Source organism: Carcharhinus amblyrhynchos, chromosome 31, assembly GCF_965287045.1.
Source record: "Carcharhinus amblyrhynchos chromosome 31, sCarAmb.v2.hapA, whole genome shotgun sequence".
In the NCBI taxonomy this organism is placed as follows: domain Eukaryota; kingdom Metazoa; phylum Chordata; class Chondrichthyes; order Carcharhiniformes; family Carcharhinidae; genus Carcharhinus; species Carcharhinus amblyrhynchos.
This window is the reverse complement of record NC_137354.1, coordinates 14,069,694-14,093,947: the sequence shown is the minus strand read 5'-3', so window position 1 is coordinate 14,093,947 and position 24,254 is coordinate 14,069,694. Positions and strand designations below refer to the sequence as shown.

At 39.4% G+C, this 24,254-nt stretch overlaps 1 protein-coding gene across 1 annotated transcript in view; it reads left to right on the top strand.

Moving 5' to 3' along the window:
* Positions 1-4,073: 4,073 nt before the first annotated feature.
* Positions 4,074-24,254, top strand: part of chuk (component of inhibitor of nuclear factor kappa B kinase complex) — a 75,202-nt gene continuing 55,021 nt past the window's right edge. Inside the window, exon 1 of the mRNA XM_080215895.1 lies at positions 4,074-4,212. The gene's annotated coding sequence lies outside the window, so the exon portion shown is untranslated. The remainder of the gene's footprint in view (positions 4,213-24,254) is intronic.

Sequence of the window (24,254 nt, the reverse complement as noted above, 5' to 3'; positions counted from 1 at the left end):
TGAGTTATAAGGAGAGGCCAAATAGATGAGACTTTTTTCTCTGGAGCGTAGGAGGCTGAGGGATGACCTTATAGAGGTCTATAAAATAATGAGGGGCATAGATAAGGTAGATAGACAATATCTTTTCCCAAAGGTGAGAGAGTCTAAAACTAAGGGCATATGTTTAAGGTGAGAGGGGAGAGATACAAAAGTGTCCAGAGGGGCAATTTTTTCCACACAGTGGGTGGAGAGTGTCTGGAACAAGCTACCAGAAGTAATAGAAGAGGTGGGTACAATTTTATCTTTTAAAAAGCATTTAGATAGTTACATGGGTATAGAGGGATATGGGCCAAATGTGGGCAATTGGGATTAGTTTAGGAGTTTTAAAAGAAGGGCAGCATGATAAGTTGGGCTGAAGGACCTGTTTCCATGCTGTAAATCTCTGTGACTAAGCTAAGGCATTGAGCAATCACTCCATTGATATTTGCCTACATGTTTTGTGTGAAGTTTTCTTTCCCTTCTCTATGGGATTCAGGAAATTTGCTTGCTTCCCCACTCTTTTTTAGTTCTAATCTCAGTTTGTCAGTTCAGTCTGAGTCAGGAGGTTGTGGGCTCAAGTCCATTTCAGGATTTGAACACAAGTATCCAGACAATAATTACTGCAATCGGTTTCACTGAGATGTTGAACTGAGGCACTCAAGTGAGTGTAGAAGATCCCATGACACCATTTCAAACAACAGCAGGTGTGTTATCCCTGGTAACCTAGCCAATAATTATTCTTCAATTAGATTATATGGTCGTTATCACATTGCTGCTTGTGGGATCGTGTTTGTGTGATCGTGCTTGGCTGCCATGTTTCTTACATTACAAACGCAACTACACTTAAAAATAGAGATGCCAAATATGATTAAATGTATTCCTGGAGGCTTCTTCACATGACTTATCCCCACACTTTTTCCATTACTTGGCCAATACATCTATCCTTATGATGCATTGCTTTCCTCTGCCAAGTGGAAAGTAAAAAGACTCAATACCCAATTGGATGATGCTTGGCTGTTAGCCAAACAGCTGTTGTAAGGTTGTATATTGTTCATGAAAAGGTTTGAGGTTTGTATAGCTGAACAATAACTGTTCATTAATAACACATAACTACATACGTATAGACAAGATATAGTCCCGACTAGGTGCTGCCTTCATGCTGACTTCTACTAGACCCACCATTATACTCTACTACTCCCAGGTGACTCTTTACATCATAATGTGTGTGGTACTTTCTCCCCAACCCCACATTAACCATTATAGTCCTGAACACAATCACAGCACACTTCCTCCCAAGTCCTTACCTCGCCCTGGCGGAGTCCATTTTACTGCACAGTGGATCTTCTTTCTGCCCTTCAGCCTCCATTCTTGTAATGGAATTTCTTAGGCAATTTCCTGTTGTGTGTTCAAGGTCTTCAAGTTAGATGCTATACTTCTCAGTTCAGATTGCAGTTTCTTTGCTTCTATGTTCTTAGGGATTTTGAGGTCCTTCATCTGCGGCCACTATGTAGTAATATTGTATGTTATCTCATGAAGCGATCTAGAGACTTGGTATGGTTGAACAATAACTGATTATTAATAACACATAATTATATACCAACATACCAGGTTACAGTCCTGAGTAGGTCTAGCTTCATGTCAATTTCTAACAGGCTTACCGCTACATTCTACTAATCCCATGTGACTCTCTACATCATAATGTGTGCAGTGCTGTTTCCCCGAGTCCTACATTAACCTTTGCAGTCCCAAACACCCTAACACAACAACATCCTTTCCTATTCCATTTTTAACATTCTTATGTGTGGTAAAGAGAAACATTCAAAGCAAATGACAAAAAAGACCATTGTTAACATCCCAATGATTTTTCTCCAGGGTTGTGCAGAACATTATCCTAGAGATTGATCTTCATTTAACTAACGGAGATTCCAGACCAATTTTGGAGTCGTCGCAGAATAAAGGGATGCTCATTTAAGACAGGCTTGAGGAAGAATTTCTTTTCTTTTTCTGAAAGACAGCAGCTTAAGGAATGAGGAACTGATCTGAAATGAGAATGTTCTACACCAGCATTAACAATGAGCTCATCCCATTAAAACAGTTCTTCAGGGGATTGACAGGGTCAGTGTGAAGAGGCTACTTCCCAAGCTGGAGAGTCTGTTTGGGGGGCAGGGTCAGGGTTCATCTCAGGTCAGTGGTCAATCATTTAGGATTAATGTGATGAGGAATTCTTCATTCAGCAACTGATGAATCTTTGGAATTCTCTCCAGCCCCACAGAGCTGGGAATGGTCACTCACTGAGGATATTCAGGACAGAGGCATTTCTTTCTGGCTACTGAGGGAATCATGTTGTGAAGACAGGAACATGGAGGCTGTGGGAAGCTCAGTCCTGATTGTAATGACTGGGGAACAGGCTGCAGGGGCTGAATGGCCTCATCTGGTTAGCTGTGTTGCTATGCAACCTCAGCCCTTGCTGCAAGGAGAGATCATTAGCACAAGACCAGAATTAACAGGGAAGTGATTCAATAAAAGCTTCAGTTAACAGGAAAAGGAGCAACAAGTTATCAGAAATTTGGAGCAGGGAATAGCACAGTTTGTAATCAGGGACCCTTTTATTCCAATGACTGGGAAAGTGGGAAGTGTGGAGTTCCTCTTTAGTCTAATCCATCTCAACTCCCATTTCACTCAGATTCAACCCATTTATATTAAACTGGACTGAAACTGAGGAAGGATTTCTTCTCTCAAAGAGTAGTGAATCCTTGAAATTCTTTACCTCAGGAAGCTTTGGAGATCGAATCCTTGAACATTTTCAAGGCTAAGATCGATACGCTTTTAATCAGTAGGAGAATTAAGGGTTACGAAGAGAAGGGAGGGAAGTGGATTTAATGAGTGTTAGATCAACCATGATCATATTAAGTGGTGGAGCAGGTTCAAAGGATTGAATGGCCTACTCTCGTTCCTATTTGTTATGGTCTTATGGAGGGTTGGGAACCCTATTTAAAAACATACTTTAATGGCTGTAAACAAATGATGGTTATGCAAGGAGTGGGGCTAATGGGTGAGGTTATGTAAATGCAAGTTTTTTTACTTTTCAGTTCTGAAGCAGGGCACACCAAATTGAATTTAATTGATTTATATATTGGGCAGCACAGTGGTTAACACTGCTGCCTCACAGTGCCAGGAATCTGGGTTCAATTTCTGGCTTAAGTCACTGTCTGTTGAAGTTTGCATGTTCGCTCTGTATCTGCATGGGTTTTCTCCCACAGTACAAAAGATATGCTGGTTAGGCGTATTGGCTATGCTAAATTCACCCTCGGTGCCAGAGTGTGATGGCTCGGAGATTTTCACAGTAATTTAATTGGTCTTAATATAAGCCTAATTGTGACACTAAAATAAAATATTATTGATACAGTTAAAAGCATCATGGAAGGTTTATTCTTGATACAGCTGAATATCATAGGATACCTTTGCAACCTCTTTTGCTTTCACTGTGTTGCTTTCTGTAACATGAGGACGACTTCAACCGGGATCCTGGGTTCATGTCACACTATCTATAACCCCCACAACTTGCCTGGGCTTGCAAAATCTCACTAACTGTCCAGGCTGGTGACAATACACATCTCTTTAACCTGTGCTTAAGCCTGTCTCTCCACTCATATTGTCTGTACCTTTAAGAGTTGCACTCCAACCATTATTTTTAAATTGAGTTTATGTCTTTTTGTGAACAGAACTCCCACTCACCTGATGAAGGAGCAACACTCCAAAAGCTTGTGCTACCAAACAAACCTGTTGGACTTTAACCTGATGTTGCGAAATTTCTGACTTGCTTTTTCTAATGCACACCCGGCTTGGCTGAGAACACGCGCCAGAATGCCCATTTAGCCCCGCCCCGCCCCGCCCCGCCCCGCCCCTGAGCGGCAGCTGCAGCTGTCAATCAATGGCATGAGGCGGGGCTTGTCTGGCGGTGGGCGGGGAAATCCAGTCTGTGCGCATGCGGCCTACGTTAGGCACGGTCTATCGGAAAAGAACTACAACTCCCATCATCCTTTGGGCGGCGCCCTTGTGTCGCAGCTGCACGTTCCCGACCAGGGCAGACTAATCAGTTAAAAAAAACAAAGTCTCTTCTCTTTTAAAGTACATTCAATGCTTCCCTCTCGAAAATTAATTATTTTTGCCTTCTGTTTCTCCGCTAACGTTAAGGTAGGTATCTTAATGAGCTCGGGTTTGGCTGTTGAAGTTTATTTTATTACTGCAAGGCCTAAACTGTCAGTTGTGTCTCCATCAGTTCAGCATCAAATGGTTGCCTTGGAAAATATGCGTCCCTGAAAAGATAACATTTTGGCATGTTTCTTCTAGCATTTCTTATTTTCTAACGAGTGTTTCTAGACTTTTACTTGAATCTTCAGAGGCAGTAATGTGTAATTTATGATGTCACAGTAATGCAATCAACTCCTTGCCAGGACCTGACCCAAGGCCCACATCCCAAGTATAATCATTTATGTTGACTGGCCAAGCCAAAGTTTCTTTTTAATTTTTTTCAGACACTGGGATTTCTTCAAACCAGTACTTTGAGCATTGTATTACATTTTTTCTTCAATTTACAACTTCTAAATTGCTTTATGACTGACATATCAAATTTTGGTTTTGGTGCCATTACAAGTTGAAAAGGTGAAAGGGCTGATTCTCCTCAGCTTTGAGTATGATGCTCAAGAAAAATAAAGCTGAAATCAGTGACCTTGGGATTTCTTTTACAGCTCTTCTTGGTTGCTGCAATAGCCACATGATTTATTTAATCTGCATTTATTTTAATATTATCTTTTTTAAGTAATTGGCTCGGATTTATTTACATTCAAGTTACAAAAGAGTTGCGGTCAGGTGTGAAGTTCACCCTCCAACTTGTGTTATGATACAACAACAGGGGTATTGGGTTAACTACTGCGATGTTTTAGACATGAAATGTACTGAAGGCTATGAAAATCTAGTACAACACACATTTTTGGATGTTATAATGACAATAGCATTGTCAGGACATAGGAGTAGGCCTTTCAGTTCTGCAATTCTTGAAATATAACTAATCGAGTGTTAGCTCCATTCACCTATTCTGGCTCTGTATCCTATTATACACTTTTTTTGATAAAATCTTATTGATGTTCAACATATTAATTGATCTGGCATCTATTTATTTTGTGCTGGAGAGTTCTACTCTTAACATGGTTCCTTATTTGATTTCAACATCAGAAATGTTCTTCCTTATTTGCATTTCAACCCAAAGTTTATGTGGAAAGGATGGCTTCTATAAGTATATAAAGAGGAAAAGAATAGCTAAAGAAAATGCTGGCCCTTTAGAGGACAGTACTGGTGAGGTGTTAATGGGGAAGACAGAGGCACCAAACCAATTTTTTGCCTCTATCTTCATGGTCGAGGATATTCAAGATTTTCCCAAAATTGTCGTTAATGCAGAGGAACTTGCTGCAAAAACCATCATTAGGAAGAAGATATTGAATAAACTAATGGGATTAAAGGCAGATAAGTCTTCGGGACCTGATGGTCTGCACACTAGGGTATTAAAGGAGAAAAGCAACAGAGAGAGTGGATGAATTGTTTGTGATATTTCAAAATTCCTTAGATTCTATTAAGGCCCCAGTGGATTGCTAATGTGATGCCCTTATTCAAAAAGGGAGAGAAGCAAAAAATAGTAAACTATAGGCTGGTTAGCTTGACCTCTGTGGAGGGGAAGTTGCTGGAATCAGTCATTAAAGAGGAGATAAATGAGCATATGGAAAGATAAAGCTCAATCCGCCATTGTCAGCATGGTTTTATGAAGGGTAAACCACGCTTGACAAACTTGCTTGAATCCTTTGAGGTCATAACCAGCAGGTAGATAATGGGGAACCTGTGGGTGTGGACTTCCAGAAGGCATTTGGCAAAGTGCTGCATAAGACTGATCCAGATGGTGATATCGCAGGGGACTGGGGGTAGAGCACTGGATTGAATTGAGGATTGGCTGACTGACAGAATGATGTGGGTATGCCGGCGTTGGACTGGTGTAAACACAGTAAAAAGTCTGACAACACCAGGTTTTAGTCCAACCTGACGAAGGGGCTAACCCGAAAGCTTGCGAGTATATTATCAAATAAATAGGTTGGACTAAAACCTGGTGTGACTGACAGAAAGCAGAGGTTCAGGATAAATAGGTCCTTCTCTGGCTGGTGAAATGTCAAGTACAGCAGGGGTCAGTCCTGAGACCTTCACTGTTTATAATCTATACAAACGATCTGTCAGCAGGGGCAGAATGTAACATAGCATAATTTGCAGATGATACTAAAATGGGTGGGAAAGCAGGCAATGAAGAGGATATAAAGATAAGAACATAAGAAATAGGAGCAGGAGTAGGCCATCTAGCCCTTCGAGCCTGCCCCGCCATTCAATAAGATCATGGCTGATCTGTCGTGGCTCAGTTCCACTTTCCCGCCCTCTCCCCATAACCCTTAATCCCCTCTCTTATCAAGAACCCATCAACCCACTTCTTAAAAATATTTAGCGAGGCAGCCTCCACCACTTCAACGGGCAGAGAATTCCAGAGATTCACCACCCTTTGAGTGAAGAAGTTCCTCCTCAACTCCGTTCTAAACCGCCTCCCCTTTATCTTGAGGCTGTGCCCCCTAGTCCTACTGTCTTTTTTGAGTGGGAAGAGTCTCTCCACCTCTATCCTATCCATCCCATTCATCATCTTATACGTCTCAATGAGATCTCCCCTCATTCTTCTAAACTCTAACGAGTACAAGCCTAGTTTATTCAGCCTCTCCTCATAGCTCAATCCCCTCAACTCCAGTATCAGCCTAGTAAACCTCCTCTGCACTCCCTCCAGGGCCAAAATATCCTTGCGCAGGTGCGGCGCCCAAAACTGCACACAGTTTTCACAGATGGATATAGATATGCTAGCAAAATTTGGCAGATGGAGTTTAATGTGGGTAAGTGTGAGGTTGTCCATTTGGCAGAGAAAATAGGCAAGTTGTTATCTAAGTGGAAAGCAAATTCAAAATGTGCCCAGGCAGAGGGATCTGGGTGTCTGTGTTCATGAATCGCAGAAAGTTGGTATGCAGGTGCAGCAGGTAATAAAAAGGGCAAATTAGATGTTGGCATTTATTGCAAACGGACTGGGGTATAAAAGCAGATAAGTGTTTTTGCAATTGTGTAGGGTGTTAGTGAGACCACATCGGGAGTATTGTGTCCAGTTTTGGTTTCTTTATTCGAGGAAGGATGTGGTGGCGTTGCAGGCAGTTCAGAGGAGGTTCAGCAGATTGATTCTGGGGATGAAAGGGTTGATGGATAAGGAGTGATTTTAACAGTTTGGGCTTATACTCACTGGAGTTTAGAAAAAAAGTATGTAATATTTTAAAAGATAATAAAGTGAACGTAGACCAAATGTTTCCTCTTATGGGGCAATCTCAAACAAGAGGTCACAGATATAGATAGGTGATAGATTTAAAACTGAGATGAGGAGGAGGAACTACTTCTCGCAGAGGGTGGTGAATTTGTGGAACTTGCTACCTTATTAGCACAATGGAGTCTGAATTGTTGAATGGTTTCAAAAATTAATAGATATATTTCTAATAAAAAAGGCAGAAAGGAATATGGGGAATGGTAGGGAGGTGAATTTGAGACCAGGGCAAGATCAGCCTTGATCTGACTGGTGGAGCAGGCTTGTAGGACTGAATTTGCCTACTTCTGTTCCTAATTCCTATGTTCTATGATGGCCTGGATTGGCACTTTTTTTTTGACCAATGCAATAAAAGCACCGTAAATGATTTCTGAAATTTAAGTGCAGATCATGCTAAGCGCAACCAAATTTCCTTGATCGTTTGCTTTTGCCTAAAAAACATCATGTTAGAAATTGACCATGTCCTCAGATTGGATTAGCTACAACTGCAAGATTCTGCTAATTGCAGTTATTTGTAAGCCTTCAAGAGGCTTTGAAAATTAACAAGGGCATAAGTTAGTTTATTAAGAACTGCTGCACATTAACAGAACACATCATTTATATTGTCTTTTAAAGACCTTTTTCAGTTATTTAAAATTGGGTTATTTACAAGTTGGTGGACTTGACGCTGATTAAGATGGTTAGGTTTTCTGTTAAATGCATTTTCAGCTGAATTCATCAGACAGCACCAAGTATTAATTATATGAACAATTATGTTTCTAAAATGTTGGTTCATGACATTGTACTTTTGCTGATATGAAAATGAGTTTGAAGAAAGATGCTGTTCAAAAGTAGTCCCCAATTGCTAATCGCGCCCAAAGCAGAGATTCTGCCCTCTCATAATTGAAACATTTGTTATTGCTGTGCCTGAAATTTTCAAAGTTTCTGACTGATCATCTCTGACTTTCCAGCAGCTATTTAGTGATACTTTATGGCCTCATTGAGGGAAATGTCTCAAACAGAACCAACAAATCAAAACACGACCAAAAATTCCTCAGCTGGTGGAGAAAGGGGAGATCTGAGTCTGAAAGTTAAGCAGTCCTTTCGTGGATGTGAAAACTCTTAAGAACCTGTCCCCACTTTAATAGAAGGCAACACTTCCTCACAAACATGGCTAAAATATCTATGGGTTAATATCAGTAAGAGACCATTGGCCTCTACCCAGAACTAAACTACTAAGCAGCCTTGAGCTTATCAGTGGAGCTTTGGTGCAAAACACTGACTCCAAACACCCCAAAATATATATACACGTATATTAGAAATACGAAAGTTCAGTTTTCTTGCAAGGCATCCAACCAGCTGTGCAGCCCCAAACTCCACAATGAAGATGTTAAATATTGCCCATTTATCCACATCAAGTGTAGCGAAGCATAGAATTTGAGTTGTAGTTCAGTGGTTTCTTTTAAAAACTGAACTGACTGAAACAACTGTCTTTTGGACAGCTTGGAAATGAATGAAGTCATGAGTTTGGATTTCCAAATTCTCTCATGCTTGTCAGAGGTGGTACTGAGAATAAATAGACAAAAGAGAATGCAGACTGTTGATTTTAATGGTATAAGATGTATTTGTGGGTGGGAAGCAAAAAGGGTGCCAGAAATAGTTTGGGTAGAAATGCATTTTAAGGGCAATAAGATAATCACAACTTTCCAGCTCATCTCGGTGAAGAGGATAGAAAGCTATTCAAGCAAGTAAGGAAGCCAATTTGGAATAAATAGTCAACAGTTATGTAAAATGTTTGCATTGAAGAAGTAAACGGGGAATGTGACTGAGTAAAGGAAAATGCAGATTGTAAAGTATAAGTATAGGTAACAACAGATGGGTGGATTGCTGGCCTTTCAAACATAAGCCTGGATATAGGTATCCTGTAGAAATTTTAAGATGCGCAGGATTAATTATTCACCAAGATTGATCAAACTTTAGATAATGTAAACTTGGGTTTGTAATCAAAAACATGTAGAGGTCGGTAAAGTATCTTTACGAATAATTTCAATAAGATTAATGTGAAGGGTATGAGAAAAACAAATCAACAAGAATTGGGGCATTTGGCTCCACAATACAGAGACTGAAGGATAGTGAAATTGCAGTATCCAAAAAAAATGATGTAATGTTAAGTGTGTTTTTTGGGATGCTGTCTATATTCATTTTGATTGTGCACTCACCTTTGTATTAAAGTACTTTTTTTTTATTCGTGCCTTTCGATACTTTAATTCTAATGAAAAAAATTTAATTAAAAAAAATGTAAATTTAAGTCTAATCATGGTCCCCACATGAAGGACAAATCAGATCTAAGCTGACAAGACAAGACATTGCATCTTGGGCTTGATTAAGCAAGATTCAAGCTGACACTTTGAGGCATTGTAGCCCTCCCGGGCTTGATCTGACACTTCATCTTAGCCAAAAGGTCAAGATGGCTTTGAAAAATTGCATCAAGTAAGGCCTCAGTTTCACCTAATAGGCTACCCTAATCCTTTATTCTAGCCTAGCTTAGGCAAACAATGATTGTAGTTGTCAGCAAACTAGTCTCATTCACTTGCAACCAAAGATTAAGTTAAATTCCCAACATGGATAATTGCAAAACTGAATTTAATAGCTTGTTATGACCAGTGGGAAGGGATGAACTGGCTCCTCTCTATTCAACCTCCTTAGTTAGTCACAACTAATGTTTACATTTCTTTCTCTGAGGATATGCCTTTTCCAAATTGGAATGCATTTAACTATTTAAACGTGTGCAGTAAGGAACCAATCAAACAATGTTTTCTTGAGTGATAAACAGAACAAATTTATTAACCACTAAACCTGAGGAAAATAATGAAAATTAGCATCAAGCATTCCACCCTCATGCAATCTTGGGGTCACCTCACTTGTGTGTGTGTGTGTGACCACACAGATATCAGAAATAAAGAGTGTTAGACTCCAGTGAAAACAGTAAAAGAATATATAGTTAAGTATCCTTTGTCTTTGGCATGTAGGTTTTAAACATTGAGACTCATTTAGGTCAGCTGATTTCTTGGAAATGGTCAGATGTAGAAGATCTTGTCTTTATTACAAGATCATATGTGTCAAATAGAGTTGGCTTCTCATACCAAGTGACATGCATATTCTAAAAGAGAGAGAGAGAAAATCCTCAGCTTATTTGCTCTGCTGAAGACTTACTGGACCCCATCACTTGCAATCTCTTGCTTATGGCTGGCCTTGAAATATTTTGGCCACACACAGACCAGTAGCCTCAAGTTTGCCGATGACACCACCATAGTGGATCAGATCTCCAACAAAGACGAGACAGAGTACAGGAATGAGAGAGAGAGAATCTAGTGAGCTGGTGTGACGAGAACAATCTCTCCCTCAATGCCAACAAAATGAAAGAGATTGTCTTCGACTTAAGGAAGTGCAGTGGAGAACATGCCCCTGTCTACATCAAAGGGGATGAAGTAGAAATAGTCGAAAGCTTCAAGCTTTTAGGTGTCCAGATCACCAACAACCTGTCCTGGTCTCCCCATGCCGACATTATAGTTAAGAAAGCCCACCAATGCTTTTTCAGAAGACTAAGGAAATTTGGCAAGACAGCTAAGACTCTCACCATCGTTTGCAAATGAACCACAGAAAACACTCTTTCTGGTTGCATCACAGCTTGGTATGGCTCCTGCTCTGCCCAAGATCACAAGTAACTACAAAAGGTTGTGAATGTAGCCCAATCTGTCATGTAAACCAACCTCCCATCCATTGACTCTGTCTAGACTTCCTGCTGCCTTGGCATAGCAACTAGCATAAGGACCCCATGCACCCCGGACATTCTTTCTTCCACCTTCTTCTGTTAGAAAAAAAGGGATACAAAAGTCTGAAATCATGTACCAACCAATACAAGAACAGTTTCCCTGCTGCCATCAGACTTTTAAATGGGCCTACGTTGCATTAAGTTGATTTTTCTCTACACCCTAGCTATGATGGTAACACTACATTCTGCACTCTCGTTTCCTTCTCTATGAACGGTACGCTTTGTCTGTATAGTGTGCAAGAAACAATACTTTTCACCGTACACTAATACATGTGACATTAATAAACCAAATCAAATTTCCAAGAGATTTTAGGTATGTCTGTCTGTGGCAGCCATTGTTTCAGTCCCCAGTACTTGGCATTTTTAATGTCTCTTCCTTAGACAGTCATGAGTTTCTATGGGTTTATTGATTATAGAAACTGTCTCTTTCTTTGCAATCCCCCAAGGGTGACTTGTTTGTTTCTTGCCCCAACTTTGGAAGGTGGCCTTGCATATTTAAACTGTTTGCACTGCCTCAGTTCAAATTGCAAAATTTCCAGGCAGTTGAAAGTTGAAAAATAAAGGACTGTAGTCTCGTAACAAGATGCCCACATTGGCTTAAGTGTTAACTGTGGTTCAGTGATAACATTCTTTTGTTAGTCATAAGATTAATGGTTCAAATCCTGAATGAAGGACTTTTAAGCATAAAACCTGGGCTAACATTCCAGTGAGGGAGCACTCCAATGTTAGATGTGCCACCTTATATTAAACTAAGTGGCCACCTCCCCCTCAGGCAGTTGTAAAAAAATCCCATGACATTACTTTGAAGAGCTACCCAAGTTAACATTTCCTGGATGTGGTAAGATGCAGATGATAATACAATTATTACAAGATCTTGGTTTTGCTGTAGGTTTCTGACAGTTGGCTTCTCGAACCAAGCGACATGCTTATTCCAAAGGAAAGAGGGAGAGAATGAGAGCGCACTCACTTAAGTCCCTCTGGTTTCTGCACCATTGAACAACACACAAAATCAGGTTATCTAGCCATTATCACATTGCTGTTTGTGGTACCTTGTGTGCGAATTGGCTGCTGTGTTTCCTACATTAAAATGATGACTACATCTTTGTAAAAAGTACCTCATTAACTTTAAAGTGCTTTGTGGCAACCTAATATCTTAGCACGATAAAAGTGCAATTCTTTTTTTCCGTATTTCAGAACAATTTGCATCTTCTTTCCAACAGAACATATTTTTTCTTCATGGGATGTGGTCATCAATTTGCCCATCCCAAATTGCCCTTGAACTGTGTGACTCGCTAGGCTATTTCAGAGAGCAGTCAACCACCTTGCTGTGGGTCTGGAATCACTTGTAGGCTAGGACAAGTAATGATGACAGATTTCATTCCCGAAAAGGAGGTTAGTGAACCATGCGGGTATTTATGAGCATTGGCCTAGACCTCTGCATTCCAATGATATGACTACTGCCGCTGCCTCCCCGAGAATCATAGAACTGCAGTGCAAAAGGGAGCCATTCAGCCCATCAAGCCTGCACCAATCCTCTAACAGAGTATCTAACACAAGACCAATCCCCATAACCCCATGTATTTACCCCTCTAATCTCCCTAACCTACACATCTTGGGATACTAAGGGGAAATTTAGCATGGCCAATCCACTTAAACTGCACATATTTGGAATGTGGGAGAAAACCCATGCAGGTGTATGGAGAACGTGCGAACTCCACACAGACATTTATCCAAGGCTGGAATAGAACCTGGGTCCCTGGCAGTGTGAGGCAGCAGTGCTAACCACTGTGCCAACCTAAATGTCTTGCGATGCTTCTAAGTAAGGTACAGTTATATTGGTAATGAATGGTTATTTGAAGAATGTCCTTTGCTAATAAAGAAAATTCTTAATGTTTAGCACTTTGAAGATGGTGGCTGTAATTTTTTATAATGTTTTCTAATGTAAGAAATGTGTGTTTAATTTCAATGTCTTTGATCAGTTTGGGAAGTGTAATGCAGTGATGGCCATTAAATGTCAGATTGATTAATTGCACACTTTTTTCAGAATCTTGCATTCTACCAGTTCAACAAAAAACAGTTTTTACTATTTTCAGTTTGTTTCCTTTAGCTCTTGTGTTTGTGAGCTGTTGGTTTTAGTCAGCAGTATCTTAAGTCTAGGTGTCCTACATTTCCCTGCCTTATTGTGGAGGAACTTGCTAGCAGAATTTGTTGTAAGTTGGTCCTTTAGGTACATGCTTCCTCACCACCGCCCAGGTCAAGCAGAAAAATATCAATAATGAAGGAGCAGGAATCAAATTCTTTTGTTTGTGTGAAATTATTGTGTGGTTACTTCGCAAAGCAAATCGACTTTGGGATCCAGTTATTTCAGATGGAAATTTATGCTTAATGTTGCAAGTGAGGTGGACAGAAAATGTGCACAAAGCAATTACAACAAAGGGTAAGGAATTACATCAGAAATGGGGATAGTCCTGAATATGGATGCATTGGCAAGGGGTCAGTCATTATGGGGATGGGAAATGCAGGCTGTCAGCATTTTGATGGCAATCTTAAATCTGGGAGAACTCTGAGGGTCCTTTAGGAGCATTGGCAGGAGGTGGGGGCCTTGAATTTTGGGAGTTTGAAGGCAACTATAGGTTCAGGATGCTTTGGAGTAGGCTTGCCCACCTATTTGCAAGCGGGTGGGGGTGCACACTTTCATTCTTTTCTCACTCAATGGCCAATGACTAAATTTCAGAAAGAAAAGGTTTGGCACAACGTTCAACTTGATTTTTTTAAAATGTTGAGGTACGAAGAGAAGAAATGCCTTTGTAAAGATTTATAAACACTGATGGTGAGGTCTGAGAATCTGACGGGGGGAGGGATTGGTGTCTTTATGTAGAGAAAGAGATGGCATTTGGGTGAAAGAAGGCTGTTCTAGCCTGTTAACCATATCACCTAACCAGTTAGTGACCTCTTTTACCTTGCCAGGCAGTGTTTTTCCCCTTTGCGATCCATTGATTGTCCCAGCGTCAGCAAGTTCCTGGCACACAGTTAGTGTGTCTGCTACTATCTTTAATCAACGCATTTCATAAACAAGCATTTATTGCACAAGTAGTGTGTCTGCAACTTATACAGTCTTTAATTAACATTTTCCTTGAACAGAAAAAAACCTCAAAAACACTGAGTTTAACTTCTGTCTATACCATGCCTACAAACATTTGCTTGTAGCCTTCTAATTCCCTGTCCGTCTACTTGAATTTCTGGAATCCAGTTCCAGTTCCTGTCCCTGCCATATCACTAAAATTGACCCTAAGCAGATAAATGGTTACACCATCCTCCTGTCTTTCTGTTGTGCAGCTCAGTAGGATTGCTCTTGTTTGGTTATCTAATTCTAGAGCCATGCATATCCACAAATGGCTTCTCTTTATTTCCTTACACTAGCGTTCCTCAGAGATGTCTCCATGGCCCCCTTCTCTTTTGCATCTAATTGTTGATGCCCCTTGAGAACATTATCTGAAAATGAGGTTCACTTGCATGTACACTGATACCCACTTCTTCATTTTCACTGCTGCCCTCAATCCCGCCATTATGTCTGTATTGTTGCTGTTTGTTAATGTCTTGTTAATTATATTAATGTTAATAGAAACAGGTGATGGTTATTAATTGTCTTTGAGTGCACATAAATAGGAGATAGCTGAGACACTAGATTTGTGGGGGGAGAGCTATGAGCCTGAACAAGTCAATAAACGTCCTCAATATGATAAAACAATGTCTTTGTTTTAGCTTCACCAGTTGACTTGAATCCTATTAACATTGGTAGCATAGGATGGTGGCCTTGGAAACTAAGATTTATTTTCACACAGAAGGTTGTAAATGGAGCTACTTTAGATAACAATGGCTGAAACCAAGTCTAAAATATCAGGATATCATTTTGCACCATTGTCCTGTGAAGCTGAATCTTATTACCAATGGAAGAGTGAAATGGATATATGGATACTGGTTAAGAAAAAGCCAGGTATGGGACTTTCATAGTAATACTGGAGGATTTGATGCTACAAGCATTCAAAGATCGTTCCGATATGGGCGCAAACGTCAATATGAAAGAACCACAAATAGAAGGAATGAAGATGGAGACCCTATTGACAGCTCTAACAAATGAAAGATGTAGCAGAAAAATGAACATCAGGAATTATCGAGTAATTATCATGTTTCAGAAGTGACTCAAAATATCATCATGTGGATACTTGTTTGAAATGAAATAACAGGGTTTTTGAAATTGCAGATGAGGTGGAAGATTTGAAAGAAGAAGGTGATATTGGATCAGGCCATGAAAAGCTTTAGTCTGCAGTAGTGGGTGTTCTAGTTGTGGATTCATTCGATTGACTTGTTAGATAGTGGGGGCATGTCCACAGCATGCAGAGTGGATAGGTCGGATTCTCTAAGTGGTAAAGCCTGAAGTTAGGAATACGAACGTTCTATTTATTTCAGCTCCTGGGATGACAACACGTAAAAGTCACTAAAATCACTGGTGATATTCTGTGAAATAGCTGGGGTAAGCTACTTTATTAGCACAGATGTCATATCCAGTGAAATATTCTTACTATTGAGCAAGTTGTCTATGAAAAAGGTTAAATGAAATTCGATATGGAACACAATAAGATAATTGTTTTGGAAAATCTGGAAATTCAGTCAGAACTTTGTATCCCCTTAATATCCATCTCTAATCAAATGTTAAAGAAATGCCAATGACATTAAAACTACATTGGCAGTTTGCCCATCCATCTTATCATAGGTTAAAAATCCTACTAAAGGTTGCAGGGGTAATGGCCAGTGACGATACTAAACTTATTGAAGAGATCAGTGAAAAATGCAATATATGTATTTTAAAAAAAGGGATACCATCATGGCCCATTGTCCATCCCTTGCCAGCTCCACAGGAGCTTGCAAAGGGTGAGGGAAAATCTGTTGACTTTGGGTTGGGATTTTCCAGTTTTGGGACAAGCAAGGCTGTAAAATCCCACCCAGTGTGTCAACAGTAATATCGAGAAAAGACAAAGTCCATTCAGTAATGAAGCTTATGAAAAAAAAAATCATGCAGTAACTGATGAGATGCCCTGACACGGGCAGTCCCTGAGAAGAATTCACTTCAAATACTTGGCCCTATGAATTTAACTTGGGAGAAATTCAAAAATACCTTTGGTGTGGGATTATTCCTGGCCTTGGAATGGACTGTACTACTTTTTTCTCTGAGCACCTGAATGCAGGAAGAAAGGCGTTTATCAAGGCTGAAGTTTCAGCAAAGATTCAGCAAGCCTTAAGGCAAAAAAAGCCATCAGAAATAAATTTTAATCCAGAGGTCATGGTATGTTACAAGAAAGCAGGGCAAAAAGGCTAGGTTAAGGTTGCAGGCACTGATGGAAAAATCATGGTGATCAAACACTCTTCAAAGCTATTTGGCACTAATTGTATATTTACAGAGTCTGAACAAGTAATACAAAAGTGATGAGGCATCAAGCACTTCACATACACATATATTGGATAATTATAAGGAGTAGATTTATGGCAGATAATAGGCTGACTGGACAAAGTGATACTGAAGTGCAGGATAAGGCTGTTTATCACAAAAGGACATCAACCAAAGGTTGGCATTAGAGTAACGTGCCAGAAAAGGCCACTGAATGCAGGGATGTCACCATTCGAAGGAGAGTAGGAAAAGCCACTGGCAAATACAAACGTTGGCTAAATATGCAAGATGAGGGACAGAAACTAAGATCTATGGATTGACAAAATGAGGTAAAGATGTGGAATGTCATAAAATGCAGTGAGAGTTGTGAAAATGGACCTGGAAGTGATCATGGACCTAGGGAAAGAAAACAAACTTGTGAAAAGAATCCTGATCGTTGAAGGGATGTATCATGTAGTAGTGCAGAAAGAAATAGAAGAGCATGTAGAGACTATGGTTTGAAAATAATGAGGATAATCAAACAGGCTAGAATACTAGGAGAACAAGAAGCCCTTGTAATCGAGAAGCTTTAGTGGCTATTAACAAATTAAACATTGATGCAGGATTCCAAGTAAAAAAGTTAGAAAGAATTTAGTGTATACTATGAAATACTAGATAGGGGTTGGCCAGCTTTATTACACAGGATATGCACAGAAAAGGTACTCCCTCAAGCTGGACTAGTGACTCGAGGTTTCAAAGAAGCACTTGGTGATCAAAATGTCAGATTGGACTCCCCCAGTTCAGGAAGAGTGGGCCTGAAGATTTTCTTTGATCTTTTAGCAACATGTTCCTGGGAATGTAAATTGATATGAAAATGACAGGGTGAGAAATTTCAAAGAGGAGTGTTTTTGGAACTGCCTAAAGAAGCTGGCAATATGGGAGGGAAACTATGGAAATTAAACAAGTGTTGTTTGGGTTGAATGATGCATCAAGGGTGTGGTGTTTCTCAGTTTGCTCCATCCTGCTGAAAACGAATTGTATTCAGCCAAAATCAGTCCCAGTAATGTTCCCTCGGTATCTTGAAGAGAAACGAATAGGCTAACTTATGTGGGGAATTTCTGCAGAAATTGAGCAATAGTTGTTTTAAAAAAAAAGGAGTTTAATGTCGGCTGTCATGTTTTTGGAATCTTTAAATATATAGGGTTAGACATTAAGCAGAATGAGCTGGGAGTGACCTTGAATCAACAATCTCACCTAGAAAATCAAACACAGCCCAGAAAATCAGGTGAGGTCTTCTTAAAGAGAAAATCTTGCATCCAAGGATGAAATCGAGAAATTAAGACATTTGATTGGACAGTTGTGCTGCTCAGACCTGACCTGATGCCAATTGTAATGTATTGGAACTGAGTATCAAGAGGAAACATACCACAGTTAAGGTTCTGAGAGCAAATAAAATATTTAAGAAATTAAATTTGGAGAAATGGTACTTAAATTTCCAGTCTTGGGTGATCCAGAACATATGAAGTTAGTCATTTTTAGTGATGCCTCACATGCGAATCTTCCAGATGGCTATACCAGTGTGTTGGAGTTTATCATATTGTCTTTGGGAAAGAATAATTAATGTTATCCATTTGCCTGTAAAGCAAAGAAAATAAAAAAAGGGTAGTTAAAATGCACCTTGGCTTGATTTAACACTGTGTTAGCTAAAACAACAGATATGAGGGTGTACTCACCCAATATTCTGAAGGGGTACTCTGAGAGAAGTGTGCCCGTAGAATGCTGGATAACAGTTCTCTTTGGAACGATGTCCATTTGACAAGGGTGTCACTGAACAAAGGTTGAAGATTGATTTTGCTAGTACAAAATACATGTTAGAAAGATTTCCAAAATAAAATGGGTGGATGTAAGTCTCCAGTTGTCACACTCTTGTACGAAAAGAGATGCTTGCTGCAAAGAGTTATTAGATGTACAAGAAGAGGGATGGATGTCTTATGTTATAATGAGTATATGGACAATCAGTTTTTTCTGGTTGCTTTTTTAAATTATTTTGACTTGTTAACTTTTATTTAAGGGGGGATTTGTGATCTGTTAATGGATGGTTGGACTATAATGTGAGACAGGTGAAAAAAATATAATTTTGTTTTGAATAGTTTTTTTGAAAGATTGTTCTTATGTTTTCAAAACTCTTTTAATTTAAAGAAAAGAGGGGAATCTGTTAATGTCTTGATAATGACATTGTTAAGAGTAAGAAAAACAGGTGATGGGTACTAATTGTCTTTGAGCATAGTGGCCCACCAGTGGTTTCACCTGTATTTGTTATTTTATTGTATTGATTATTTGATTTATTTAAAAAGAGAACAGAACTACGGAACAGTTGGGGCACTTGGTTGTATTGGAGAAGAGCTATGAGACTGAACAATTCAATAAGCTCTGTGCCTGGATTTCACTTCATCAGCTTGCTTGGATCCGATTAACATGTTTCTTTATGTTGACCCTGGCTTCTTGTTATTTCCTCTTTTTGGTAGATGTGCCATTGTCCATTTTGAGCCCTTTCTCTGGAATCCCTTAAATTCTGGGACTTCACCTTTCTCACTGTCTTTGAGGTCCTCAAAAATCTTCTCCTATCCACTTTTTGAGTTTGGTCATCAAGCATATTCAGACATTTCTCTCTACCAAAGGCATAGAGTTGTTGCTCTGTAACTGTTCTAGGATAGATGTTTCAAGCTGAAGCTCAAGGTTTTGAAACAGATTAAGACACTGTCAGAAATACTTGAAGTGTGAAAGGACACAAAATCAAATTGGTTGGAAAATTTAACCATGTATTGCAGATTATATATTTTTAAAAAGCTTTTGTTTAAATATGTATTTTGGGCATCAAGAAATTCAGTTGCTGAGGAGAAATGTGGATGAACATGTTTTTGAAAACATTTCTATATTTTGGTTGTTTTCTTGTTATTCTCCTGACAGTATTCCAGCAGTTTACTAAGGCATTGACTTAAAATAGTTATTTATTAGACACAAGTAGGCTTATATTCATGCTGCAATGAAGTTACTATGAAAATCTCCTCATTGCCACACTCCGGCACCAGGTACACTGAGGGAGAATTTAGCATGGCCAATGCACCTAACCTGCCCATCTTTGGACTGGGGGAGGAAACCAGAGCAGCCGGAGGAAACCCACGCAGATACAGGGAGAACATGCAAACTCCACACAGACAGTGACTCAAGCCTGGAATTGAACCCGAGTCCCTGGCATTGTGAAGCAGCGGTGCTAACCACTGTGCCGCTCAGTACACCCACGCAGTGGGAAGCAGTAGTTGAGAACTGAAGACTTCAATTCTCAACTGCTGCTTCCCTTATTTTGAGCCAGTCAGCATTGTAGGATGGGGGAAAAAAAACCTTAAGTGGTGATATCTGAAGTGTGACAAAACACTCTGACACAGAATGATCATGGGAACTGTGCAGCAAATGGTTGACAAATATTTTAGCCTATTATTAGTATATCTGCTGATGTGGTAATGTAATGTTTGCATTACATTTCTGTTGACTACCCCTGATATGCCACATTGTGGCTGAGATTCTCCAGCCTCCCAGCGTGTGTTTCTCATCAATGGGAGGTAGCACGTTGTATGCTAGCGGCGGGAGTCTTTGATCCTTTCACTTTCAATGGGAGTTCCCATTGACGTCACCTCACACCAGCGGGAAACCTGCAGGTGAGGGTGTGCTGCCGGAGGGGCCAGAGAATCCCGCCGCTGTGAGCGGCCGGAGAATCCCAACCTATGTTTTTAAGTTCATTTACACCTCAAATAGCACAATGGCTTCCCTGGCTTTGAAGATGACAAATTGTCCTCAGTTGTGTGAAATTTTGTATTCTATGAAGTTGTGTGTGGAATCTATTGGTTACAATGTGGTTTATTTTGAGTTTTTGATAGAAATGTGGTTGTTACATGTTGAAATTTGAGGTGTTGCCTTTGAAGCCTACAAAATGTTTTAGAAATGTGAAGGTTGTCAGTATTTACATCATGGAGAACAATTAAGGAATTTCTCAAAATAAGTTCATGAGGCAAAGGTCAATAGCTTTTCACAGTTCTTTGTTTCTCAATGGATTTCTGAAGACTGTTCATTTACCTTATCCATATCTACTGACATTTGCAGTTTCCTCTTGGATTGTTTTGCATTGCAGATTTATCTGCCATTTTCTTTGCACAACATCATCCTTCTTGACGTATAAATCTCTTGGGGGGAGATACGTGGTTGAACTAATCTTAGTAAGTTTCCAGAATGCAGCCTGAGAATTGTAAATATTGCAACAATGCTGCGCAAATGGAGGGGTGGACAGAGTCCAGTGAAAGGAATGTGAATCGTATAAATTTGCTCCATCCCAGTGTTGTTGCAGCTGAATACATTTAAACGTGTTGTGTATCTCAACACACTTCTGATTTAAACGTTTCATTAACTCTGAGTGGAGATTCCTACCAAACTCAAAAATGGTTAACATATGTCCACTGAGAGTCTTTGCTCCGAAGTTTCATGGCGAATCATGATGCTGTATGGAGGGAGATCTGAATGAAGCACATGACTTTCAAATGTAAAACAAAGCAATTATTTTAATCAATAGCAGTGTGCTGTTTTTTAAGAGACATACCATTTTGTAGTTTCCTGATCAAAGGAACAATTAATCTTAATGTGAATGAAAGGAATTCAAACTTTGCTTCAAAGCTTAACGGATATATCACTTGTGAATTGTCATCTATGGCTGACTTGTGGTTATTCCAATACAATGCAGACTTGATGAACCAAATAGCACTGTGGGGATTCTGTGGACTATAAAGGTGCCTGTGGTATGTTCACTTTTGAAAATGACATATTTTATGTTATGGCAAAAGAAAATGATGTGTACTGGACACATGTAAGTTGGATTAAAACTTTTGGTTGATTTTCCATGGACAGAAATTGAAATCAATCTAAGTGTTACATTATTGATATTATATCATAACATTATGTGAGTCATAGTAGTGTAAAATGATGAACAATAATGTCACATGAAAGGGGATTTTTTTCAAATGCTAGTCTGTGACACATTGCGTTTGCATCAGGCAAAAACCTTATCCTGTGATACTTTACCATTTAGTTATGTTCCACATAATCTTCAATCATCTGATCTCTATATCAGAACCAGAGAGGGATGTACTTGTTTCTCTTTAGTATTTATATTTCTAGTCTCCATCTTTCTTTTCCTTCAAGATTGATTTGTAGTCGCTGTTACTTGCGGTCAGGTGGCTATGCTACAGATGGTATGATGAGAAACATGCTAGGAATTAGTGCCTAATACCCTGAGGTGGACAGCCATGTTTTGTTCCCCTCCCATTTTGTTAATCTTGCCGACAGCATCATGAGGAAAGAAAATAGGAGTGAGAGCATGTCTCCTTTCAAGTGGCCAAAGTGTACCTTTGATAAAGGCCGTCCTTTTCACAGTGGGTAAATATCTTTGATAAAGTATTGAAAAATTGGAAAATAGAGTCATTATGTACTTTCGAAAAATCACTGCGATATGGCCAGGGTTGCAGTCAAGTGTTATTCCACCATCTGCAAAGTAGAGTTATACTCCTATGATGCAGGACTAATCTAGATGCGTACCATTTTAGTGTGAAATGAGGAAGTTGTTATTTTGGATCACTATTTTAGAAATATTAATTTGACTGTTGTGTCATGTACTGTTATCAGATTTTGTGATTTAATTTCCTTACACTTCCCTCTTTGGTCTCAGCTCCTGTAAATATTGCTTCTCCTAATTTTTTTGAGTGCTGTAATATGTGAAATTGTCCATCAACATATCTGCTGTTTCTGTCAGATTTTGGCACTCGTATCGAACTTTGGTTTTGCTGTGTAGAAGTAAATTAGTAAATTTTCTTTTTTGACAAATCTGACGGTAGCAGTTAAATTTGATGATTAGATAACGTGGCAATACATTAACAACCAAGTAGATGTGGCTTCATAGATTTTGTAGTATTGCCCTTGCACTATTATCAAGCAGTTTTGATACACTTTAGTATGGAAGTAGCAGCATAACATTAGAATCACGTTGGCAACCTAAAGCCAAGAGATGAGAGACTACCATTCATGGGTGGTCCTACACTTTGAAACTTTGTACCATTTGCTTACCATTTCCATTTTTGACAGGAAATAGTTATTTTGAATTGCTATTTTAAAAATACCAACGCTCTGTATGGAGCATGTTTATAAGATGTCCAGTTGGTCTCTTGGAACATTTTTAAAGGTAGTGTGGAATTTTTTACTTGTAGGAGAGGAGCAACATTCCCACTCGGGCTTTTCTCTAAGCTCTCTAGAGACTGAAGCTGCAGGCTTGTTCTTGCAGAATCCTTTTGTTGAGCTCAGTGAAGTGCGGAGATGGCAGCATAACACAGGTTTGCTGGCTGTCCCTCATGCTGTACTGTTACTGATCTGAGACCAGTATTTGTGGAATAGACTGTAAACATTGGGGCAGCATTATGAAATTCAACACGCGTGAAAGGGCAGCACTGGGAATCTTACCTGTCTTATTAAATGGATTTCAAGTGGAACTGATGCATGATGCACTGTCGTGCTTATTTCAAGTGTCGCCCATGATTTTGCTTCTACAGTCTACTTGGTTCAATGTTTTACTCATGCTTCAAAATAATTGTGTTGTGTTGCACAAATTAGACAATTTTAATAAAACACAACACTGGGAGTGTTCTTTTCATGGTTCAAGTTGCATTAACAGATTAGATAAATCGAGCAAATTTGAACTGAGAAGACTACCTCATTTAGTAGAACAGACCTCTTAGTGGGTTTTAGATCTATCACATTCATACTATCCTACAGTTCTGCTCTGTTAATGCACTCCTGCAACCAACATATAACCCAAGCAGCTGATGTTTTATTGCTCTTCTGTGGGTTGCTCATTTTCTGTTGTTTCAGCAGATCCCACCAAAATAGTCTATTCTCAGGACATCTCAAGATACTTTGCATGCAGTGGATTGCTTGGACAAATGTAGAAGTTAATTTGCTTACCCAAACTATCTCAGGCTCTGTTCTTGATGGCATTGATTGAAGGATGATATTGGCTAGAACACTGGGAAAATTTTTTGCATTCTATTCAAACGGTGTCATGTCATATTTGAGCAAAGGCCTCAATTTAACATCTTTCCCAAAATTTGCATTTCTTTACATACAATCAAGTCACTGATTGGATGGGAATGCATGGCCTTTAATATGTTCTATGGACCTCATTACTGTAAGTTTGGTATGTGTTTGAAAGTTGAAATATTGTTATGATGATAATTCAGGAAAGACACGAACGCATGTTGATTCCTCCACTGTTGCTCAGTAGCCCAAATGCTTGTTGCATATAAATGACATGCATAGGTTGTCTCTGTTTTGTTGCTTAGAATAGAACATCCTGTATAGCAGGTAGACCAGCGATATGTGTGGGTGACTGCTTTGCTGAATATCTTTGTTTTGTACTTAGTCATAATCCGAACTTCCTTTTGACTCATCAATTCATTTTACACTCCCATTCGCACTCT